This window comes from Monodelphis domestica, chromosome 3 (genome assembly GCF_027887165.1).
Source record: "Monodelphis domestica isolate mMonDom1 chromosome 3, mMonDom1.pri, whole genome shotgun sequence".
In the NCBI taxonomy this organism is placed as follows: domain Eukaryota; kingdom Metazoa; phylum Chordata; class Mammalia; order Didelphimorphia; family Didelphidae; genus Monodelphis; species Monodelphis domestica.
Window position 1 is genome coordinate 169,700,887 of NC_077229.1, and position 9,712 is coordinate 169,710,598.

Sequence of the window (9,712 nt, forward strand, 5' to 3'; positions counted from 1 at the left end):
ATAAACAAGCCATGACAACCTATATTCAAATAAGAACCTTATAACTATCTCATAACTGACTGAGAGATGTAGATCAGTGGTGTCAAACTCAAAAAGGAACAAATCTTTACAGATCACATATTGACTTAGAAAGCCACAAATTAACATTGCCTCGTATGCATTTTTATTTTATTTCATTAAAGATTTCACAATTACATTTTTTTAAACCCTTACCTTCTGCCTTGGAATCAATACTGTGTATTTTTTTTTTCATTTTTAATTTAATTTAATCAATACTGTGTATTGGTTCCAAGGCAGAAGAGTGGTAAGGGCTAGGCAATGGGGGTCAAGTGACTTGTCCAGGGTCACACCGCTGGGAAGTGTCTGAGGCAAGATTTGAATCTAAGACCTCCTGTCTATAGGTCTAACTTTCAAACCACTGAGCCATCTTGCTGCCCCTTTATGGCATCACTTATGTGCTGTGTGACCTTAGGCAAGTTATTTACCTATTGCTTCAGTTTTTTCATCTGTAAAATGAAGGGGAAGACAAGGCAAGGGAAAGGAAAGGAGGAGAAGGGAAGGGAAGGGAAGGCAAGGCAAGGCAAGGCATGGAAGGGAATGGAATCCATGCTAAACATCAGGAGAAGCATAAAGCAATTAGATATATGTTCATAAAAAGTATTCACCATTGTGATAAAGGGGATGGAATGCAGAGTCCAGGTTGAGAAGGGATTCCTAATGAATACTGATGAACCTTGTTTTCAGATGACGTTGTTCTGAGTGCATGCCTCTTGGAAAAGATCTACAATCACTCCCAGAAGTCTAGCTAATCCATCCACACAGGAAAGACCAAATGGATGAAGATAATGACAGTGTGCGCCCCACAGAGGGAAATAGAAAGGCCCATAGTGGGTGCAAGTAAGTTGCAACATATAGCTAATTTTAAAAGGCGTCCAGTGAAGCTGTCTCTTCTTTTCCACCAGGCTGCACTCCTCTGGATTTCTCCATTATGTCAATGGTAAATTTCTTGCAGTCAGGAACTAGTTTCCTTGTAGTCTCGGTACACAGAGCAGTGGCTGCCACATGCCACATAGTGTTTCTTGTAACAGTAATAAAAACTTCTTGAATAACTGACTGAAAGACCTGAGTCAACAACCAAGCAAAGCAATATGAAATGGAGATTTGCAGTTTCTTATATAATCCTTTTTGTGTTCTGCTGTAAATATGAAAATGGTTTCTTGGCAGGGTTTAAGTTTGGAATCTTTTTTTTTTAAGATTTTTTTTAAACTCTAAAATAAAATCATGGGCAGTGACATGTCTCAGTAGTAAAGAACCAGACATGAAGAGAGGGAGGTCCTGGGTTCAGATTCAGCCTCTGACACTTCTATCTGGGTGACTCTAGACAAGTCACCAATTAACTTCTATTAACTAGCCCTTACCACTCTTCTGCCTTGGAAACAATGCACAGTATTAATTCTAAGATGGAAGGCAAGTGTTAAAAAAAAAAAGAAAGTAAGGCTCAAGGAAATAAAGACTCCCACCTAAGGCCACAGGTAGTGGCAGAGGCAATATCTGAACCCAGGTCTTTTGACTCCACAAGACTCTCACTGAGTCAATCTGTAATTTAAAACATTTAAAATTATATAAATTCAAGACTTACCACTGCCTATGTGTGTATGTATTTTTTTTCTAATTCTGTTTCAGGGTCTTTTGATGTAGCCAGTGAATAGAAGGAGGCTGCGCTGACTCACTTTGATTCACAATCAACTCAAAAACTAAGCCCAGGTTATTTCAAAAAATGTATTCCACTTAAAAGGCAGTTTGTTCTTGAACCATGATCTTGTCTTTGCACCCAATTAGAGCTTCAATTGCAGGAATATTAGTATTTTCTTTTTTTAATACCTCCCCCTCACCAACTGTAAGTTCATCTTGTGGCAGCTTTCCAGATTGGCAACAGCCTCCATATTCCTTTATTGAAGATACTGTAGAGATTTTTGTTCAGATAGACTAAATAGCCTCTCAGTCCCCTTCTGAGTCTTAAGACAGTAATTCTAAGATATGAGTTTTGAAAACTCAGAGCTTTTCTGTCCAGCATAAGAGTGGAGATTAATTCTTCTAGCATCTATGTAAAAGATCCCTATTGTGTCAGACATTGTGCTTAAGCACTTTACAAATTTAACTCATTGGATCCTTGCAATAATCTGGTGAGGAAGATGCTTTTACAATCCCCATTTTATAGCAAGGGAAACTGAGGCAAATAGAGGTTAAGTGACTTGCCCAAGGTCACACAATGGTAAGTATCTGAGACCAAATTTGAACTGAGGTCTTCTAGAACTCTGTCCTCTACACCACCTAGATGCCTCTGATAGTCAACCTTTCTGAGATCTGTGCAAATTGTTAGACCAAGGGATAGTTATATATTTGGAAGAAGCTCTTCCCCTGACCCCCAATAATATTTGCCTTCAAAAGAACAAAATTCAATGTTCTCTCTACACTCATACCATACATATTAAAAAAAAAGATAGAAGTTTAGAATAATTTCTGTTCAGATGTTCTTTTCTTTTTTTAGGGAGAAATACAAAAAAAAAAGAAATCACTGGAAGCATCAAGGTCACTAGAGACCCCTTCATCCCACAACACATCATCATTGATGATGATTCTTGGGAAGTATGGGATTTCACCAAAAATACAAGAAGACCCCAATGGTGGGTGTGTGAATTTGTCCAGAACTCTGGATCTACTGTAGAAAAAAATATTCTCCAGCTACTCAGATTGTCATGAATGGGTAAGTTATTTGATTATGGACTTTTGCTCCAGAAAGTTTGGAAATTTGCAATCATTGCCATAGGAGAGAGCTTTCTTCTAGTTCAGATTGTCCCTGGTCACATACAAGTAAACTATGAGTGAGCAGGAGATGTAAACAAAGTAAAAGGACAGGGGCTGGAGAGGTAGTGCATAGAGCACTGGACCTGGAGTCAAGAAGAACCAAGTTCAAACAGTACCTCAGATACTTTGCTAGACAGGTGTCCCTGGGCAAGTCATTCAACCTCTGTCTGCCTCAGTGCACTCATATGTAAAATGGGGGTGATAATGGCACCTACCTGCAGGGTTGTGGTGAGATAAAATTATATAATATTTCTAAGGCACCTGGCATATAATAAATGCTATAAAAATTGCTTGCTCCCTTCTCCATAAAAGAAAATCAAATCTGTATCTGAAATCAATACCATCACTGAAGAGTCAAAAAAATATCAAATTGATATCTTTAGATTAAGGGGAGGTTTCTTGCTAGGTCTTGTACTTAAGGACCTGTGGTTGTTGGCTTATGAAGATGTTAACAAAAATAGCAGTGATTGTCTTCTCTTGGCACTGAACAAGAAGAATAACTAGGTGGACAGCACTGCCCATTACAATTCAGGGTTTTGCCTTCAAAGGCTATAAAGACCGGGATTTGCAGGAAAAATCAATCAATCAATTAATAAATAAATAAACTGAATAGGAAAATCACACTTCTGGGCAAAATCTGGCTAGCTTTGTCATGACTTTTTAATTCTGTGCCTTTTCAGAGACTAGCATTTTTAATGTCACTTTAGGATATTGATATGTAATTCCCTAGGAAAGAAAACCTTTTGTTTAATATTTTCCCCCACTGAATTACTTCCCCCATCCCTTTATGTTAAAAAGTATGCTCTAGTGTGCTATGGAAATAGTGTCAACAATTAAATAGCATGTATTTGAATTCCAGTATTAATGGATAGGATACCCATTTGCAAAAAATTGTGGTACTGAGATTTTTTTATGGAAGGATTAGAAATATAAAAAAATAAGCAGGAAAATTTGTTGGAAAGACAGATTGGTACTGTGACTAAATCAAGAGACTCGGACTCTAGTCCTAGCTCTTCCACTAACTAAATGTATGGACTAGAAAAAAAGCAGCTTCCACATATGTGTACTAAAGGAGTTGGACCACATGGGTGTCTCGAGGCCCTTCCAAATCCTACGTTCTACAACTTTGTAGTGGGTGTGATGAAGCATTTTCCAATTTTTATTGTCCCCCATGCAGCCTCTATGTCCTTATCTTTGAGATAATATCTATTTGATGAAGTAGCAAATCCTTGTTAGCTCAAGGATAAGCTCACTATTCTGGTGTTAAGAATGCATCCTTATTCTGGTATAAAAATCTCTCTACAAGGTAAACTTTTTTGAGAAGGTATAAATTCGTCTCATCCCCTTGGAGTACTTGTTGTCCCTCTGTTACTATATTAATGATGATTAATGTTTGATTATTCCAACTTGGGACTTCCCTTTTAATACACAAGTGATTACCAGAAAGTTGGAATGCAGAGGCTCATAGAGCTAGAATGAGAGAGAATTGTCAGGCAAGGAAATAAGGGGCTTCATACAGAAATATGCAATTTGTCCCTGAGCTATAATTCCCTTGGTCGTTCCAGAGGAACATTTGTCTCTAACCTAAAAAATAAGTGGGAACTGATAGCAGATGGAGACACAGAATGACAGAGGAGCTAGAAGAATGAAGGAGAAACAAGGGACAGAGCCATGACGTTGAAAGAGAAAACCTAGAACTTGACTTTCATCAATACTATGAGGAACTAAGTGGACTCTGAATGTCTAGAGAAGGTAGAGGCGGCAGCTTTTTATTCACCCTGTCTGTTTTTCCTTTAGGGTACTCTATCCAGAGTGGAACTATAAACCTAGAAGTCTATATAGATCTCTAGGAGAATAAGGGAGTGGCAAATTTTTTGACTCTAGGAACCTCAAATGTTTGACCCTAGTGGGGTTTAGGGAGGCTCACCCAGAAAAATCCTTTAAGTAAAGAGACCTGTATAGATTCTGAAAAGGCCTAGAGAGATAATAAAGGAGGACTCTTAACTATCAACCATTTCTCGAATCTTGAGTAAGTAAGACCCTTGTATTTTTTATGAAATGAAGCCTATTCTATATTTTATTTACTTTTAGACCAAGTTGTTACATTGGAACTGAGGGCCCTCTTTAATTTTTGTGAAATCCTAAAAATGAATCAAATTCTGGTGTATCTCCAAGGAAACTCTGGGTGGGAGCACAAACCAATGAGAAGCTGCAAGAGCAAATGTCTGGGACATTCCATGAATATAAAGGTTATAAGCAAAATGATCCCCACTGTCCATCACAAGTCCAAATGTTTCACCTTATGAAAGCGGAACTTTTCTTAGGAGTTTAGCTCTGCAAAGAAGAAGGGAAATAGAATGAGAGTTTGAGGGGATAGTAGGTAAGTCTAAGTGAAGTTTTTGTGCTGTTTTGGTTTTGTTTGTTTGCTTTTTAAAGGATGAGGGGAATAAACATGTTAGTAAACAGTGAATAAGAAACTGAAAATGAGAGGGAGAGATGGGACAACAAAAGGAGGGCACAGGAGGGAATGAGATCAAGGGCACAAATAGATGGATTGACATTGACAAGAACTATCTCATCTTCAGAAACTAGCACAAAGGAGGAGAGGGCGATGGACCATTATGCTGAGGTGATTTAAGTGTGGAAGTAGGGATCAGTGGTGAGGTGGGAGCTAGGCCAGGGACAAAGGTACCATTCCAGAAGAGTTGTGAGTTGTACCAATGTAATGCTGCTCTGGGTGCTGCCATGTGCAGAGATTCAGAAACAAGTTTACTTCGCAAAGAGTGCATTTTCTCTACTTTAAAGGAGAATTGAGGTGGTGTCGTGGCTAGAGATGGCTTCTGAGTCAGGAAAGCCTGTTTTCCAGTTCTGCCCCTAACTCATAATGGTTGTGAGACCCTAGGCAAGTCATGGAGGCTCCCTTTGCCTGGGGCAACTGGCAGAGAAGCGCCAGTGTACATTGGTCGAAGGAGTGCCTTCATCTGGGAGATCTCAATATTAATGAACTCACATGTCTAGTATCTACTCCTCAAGGAGAGTTACTTATAAGAATATAACACAGAGAACTAGAATCAATGGCCTTAAAGAGCATCTAATCTAGTGCCCCTTTTTCATGTACCATTTGACTACCCAGACACCCTCCCCCTCACTATCCAAAGGTCAGATAGATTCCATTTCATCCCTTCTCCAGAGTTCTCTAGTATCCTTAAAGGGGGTTTAGGGTATTGTTGACTCCAAACCCCAGTGATGGTGTTCCCTTGATTGTAGGGGTGAGGTCTCCTACCCACCCTCTGCCCAGTTGCATTTAATGACTAACCCTTAGATTACATTTTACAAAGGAATACTTAACAAATATAAAAACACACTCTACAACATGTGGGAGGTAAAATCTCTCCTCCTCCCCCAAACCACCTCAGTCTCAGGAGGGGAAGGGATTAGGTTCACACTTAGCTCAGTTCCTATAGAACACAATCCAAGTTCAATACAGTTCCAAGTCCTAAACCCTCCTCAGGCTTAAGTTTCAGGCTCCTGGCACCTGCGGACTTCTCTGCTGGGCTAGCTGGCTGCAACATCCTGTCTGCAATCCTGGCTTCAAGGTCACCATGGATAAAACTCCTGGGTCTGGTGGGGATTACCACCTACACCTAACACTGAGAAGAAAAACAGAACAGAAATAGCAGCACCAGGGGCCCATTTCTCAGAGCCATGGAGTAAAAGGAAAGGAGGAAAGGAAGATATCCCACTTTCTGGTTGAGATCACGACACCTGTGCTATGAACGATGATGATCTTTACTCTCTGGTTATAGCAAGACAGAGCATACAGGGGAGGAAAGAGAGAGAGAAAGAATTAGACAGTCCCAGGCTCAGAATTCCAAAGAATTCCTAAAGGAGATTAATCCCTGGCATGAGGTAAGGGAATAACACAGAGAAGCAGGTTGCCTTCATGTTAGACAATCCAGACATGCTCCAACTCTCATTACGTACCAAAAAAGGGGAACTGACTTGCCTAAAATCACCCACTAGTCGGTAACAGAAGTGGGATTTTGTATCCAAGTTCTCTGACATCTCTCACTACATTGTAATGTTCTCATTGTGTAATTAGAATCTATTACCCTAAAAACTATGATTCCCAGCGCCCCATTCTCCTTCTCACATGATGTGCTGACATAAGGAGGTTATAAATGGTGTGTAGCCCCTCCTCTGGCTCTCTCTTCCTGTTACCCCATTTGGTAGAGGTGGTGTGAGGTGAGTGGCAGGAGAATTTGCTCACAGGACCTTATATTTTGTTAGATAATTACCTTTTTATTCCTTTATATCAAGTGATTATTAATAAACTTTATAAAATATAATACTTGGAGTATTGGACATTAATTTAAATACTATATCAATCAAAATTAGAGAACTATGAAATATTCTCCATATGGACTAAGGGTAGAATAAAGAGGGAAATAAGTTTTGGGATGAGGCATTTGCTGGGGACTGTAATAGCATAGGGCAGCTAGGTGGCACAGTGAATAAAGTACCAGGCTCAAAGTCAAGACTCATCTTCATGAGTTCAAATCTAGCCTCAGACACTTACTGGTTGGGTGACCCTGGGCAAGCTACATCACCCTGTTTGCCTCAGTTTCCTTATCTATAAAATGGTCTGGAGGAAGAAATAGTAAGCCATTCTAGAATGTTTGCCAAGAAAGCCCCAAAGGTGGTCATGAAGTATCAAATATGTCTAAAAACCAACTGAACAACAAATAACATATAAAATCAGGACAATCTCCTTGCGATTTCTGAGGTAGAACTTTTACTCCCATTGTTTCTCACTCTTTGTTCACACTTGCCAACCTGGCTTGAACACCCAATTTTTCTCTACTTACTAAAATCTTATCTACTATAGCAGAGTTGACCCAAATCAGCATTATGATGCTACTCCTGAATTCCCACAGCATCTTCACAGGAGCACAGATTTGGGATTATCATGAAATTCTACTTGGTGTTTGTTATTTTTCTTCCTGACAATCCTGTTTTGTTTCTTCGCAGAGTAGAGGTGATCCTCTACTTGGAAAAGGCTATGTCAGCAGGGCTCTGACAGATCCTTCCAAGCTGGAAAGGCAGTAAATACAGGTCTGATGACGGAATGATTTTACGTTTTTTGTTCAAGGACTAGTTCAGAAAGGCTCATCTCCAGGTTGCCCCTCTACTTGGGATCATGAATTTTTGACTATAACAACTCTCAAAGAATGAAGAGAGTATCCACACCAAGAAATAGTGGACACTTAAAGCATATATAGTGGGGGGAGGGAAAGACATGCTGGAAAGCAGGGAGCAGCATCATTGCCATAGTAAACCCTCTACATGGAAGAAGCTGGGTAACCTGCTGCCATAATGGCACTCTTGTGTGTGCAACTGGAGTGCCTGCAAGAGATAAGTAAACACAGATCTTCTCTAGCTAGCCACAGGATGAGGGTAAGCCTTTGGGATGGGTTCTATAGTTAGAACTCAGTACATTCACTAGTCACTAAAGTTGGTCCTCTTTGGTCTCATTCCCTTCTGCCTTACTATACACTGTGAGGAAAGGAAACTAAAGAGAGTCTTTGGGCTATATAGTCTTGATTCTTTGTGGTTTGTTCTTTTCTGTTTTAGGAGAAGGAAAATGAAGATGGCTCTGACCTTGTGAGCTTGGAAAGGTGAAGAGAATAAGCCACAAGAGGTCCAGGAGATGTTGCAGCCAGCCAACTCAGTATTAAGGTCTTAAAGCATACATGAGACCTTTGGGACACAACCCATCAGTAACCGAGACTGGACACATCCAGTAGCCATAAACTTGGTGGGACCAATGCTACACAGAAACTGAATTAAGTCTGAATAAACTCTCCCAAGAGATCACAGTGATACAGGGGAGAATATGGCTCAAAGGCACTGAAATATTTTTCCTTCTATTGATGCTGCATGCTCCAAACAAATGTCCCTTTTTTATGTTAATTGATTCAGTGGAAGTAGGATATTAATCATTGGCTGCTAACAGTGAGGGGGAACACAATGGAATGGGAGTTTAGCCAATGGCAATAGAAAAAGTAAACCCCATCCCTTCTGGGATACCTTTAGAAACCTGATGGTGAAATGCAACCAATGTTTGTATACATAGTCGTATCTCTCTAGCTAAATATCTCTGCCAGAACTTCATTATAGCCTGTTCTCAAAGGCTTCAGTCTTCAATGTGAGTTCCTTTAGGTTCTACCAAGCGGGGGGGGGGAGAGGGGAGAGGCTGTAAACATGAACCTAATAATGGAATATATGTTAGCTGAGGACTAATCTGGCTAAATTTGGAGTTTTATCAAATTCATTGACCAGGGGATGAATTTTTAGAGCATCTCTCTCAAAGACAATCAGCCTTCTAAGCTGTGGGAAGGGTTATTTGAATGGAGTTACTAACCACACTATAAAAGTCACAGATTCTGCAAGTATAAAAACATTGACCATTCTAGACATTGTAGCAAATTCAGGGGAGAAGCAGCAGGGTAGAAATCTAAGGTCTCACAGACAAATGAGTGGCAAAGTCAAGATTCAAACCTAGCAGCCAAGAGGAACTAGGTTTCTGACACATACTGGCACTGGGATTTTGAATAAGTCATTTCACATTTTAGTGCTCTAAGCAATTCCCTAAGATTGTAGATTGCAGAGAAGGTGTCAAGCTGCACTGTAGAAGGAGTTTCTTCACCTGGGAATTCCATTTTTTTAAAACTTTAGCTTCACTCTTAGAATTAGTACTAAATATCAGTTCTAAGGCAGAAGGGTAAGGGTTAGGCAACTGAGGTTAATTAACTTGCCCAGGGTCACACAGGTAGGAAGTGGCTGA

At 39.9% G+C, this 9,712-nt stretch overlaps 1 long non-coding RNA gene across 1 annotated transcript; it reads left to right on the top strand.

Annotated features, from left to right (window-relative positions):
• Positions 1–565: 565 nt before the first annotated feature.
• LOC103094864 (uncharacterized) lies at positions 566–8,763 on the top strand. Its single transcript, XR_008917543.1, has 3 exons — positions 566–897; positions 1,684–2,764; positions 8,500–8,763. It is a non-coding gene; the product is annotated as an uncharacterized LOC103094864 (long non-coding RNA).
• The last annotated feature ends 949 nt before the right edge of the window (positions 8,764–9,712 follow it).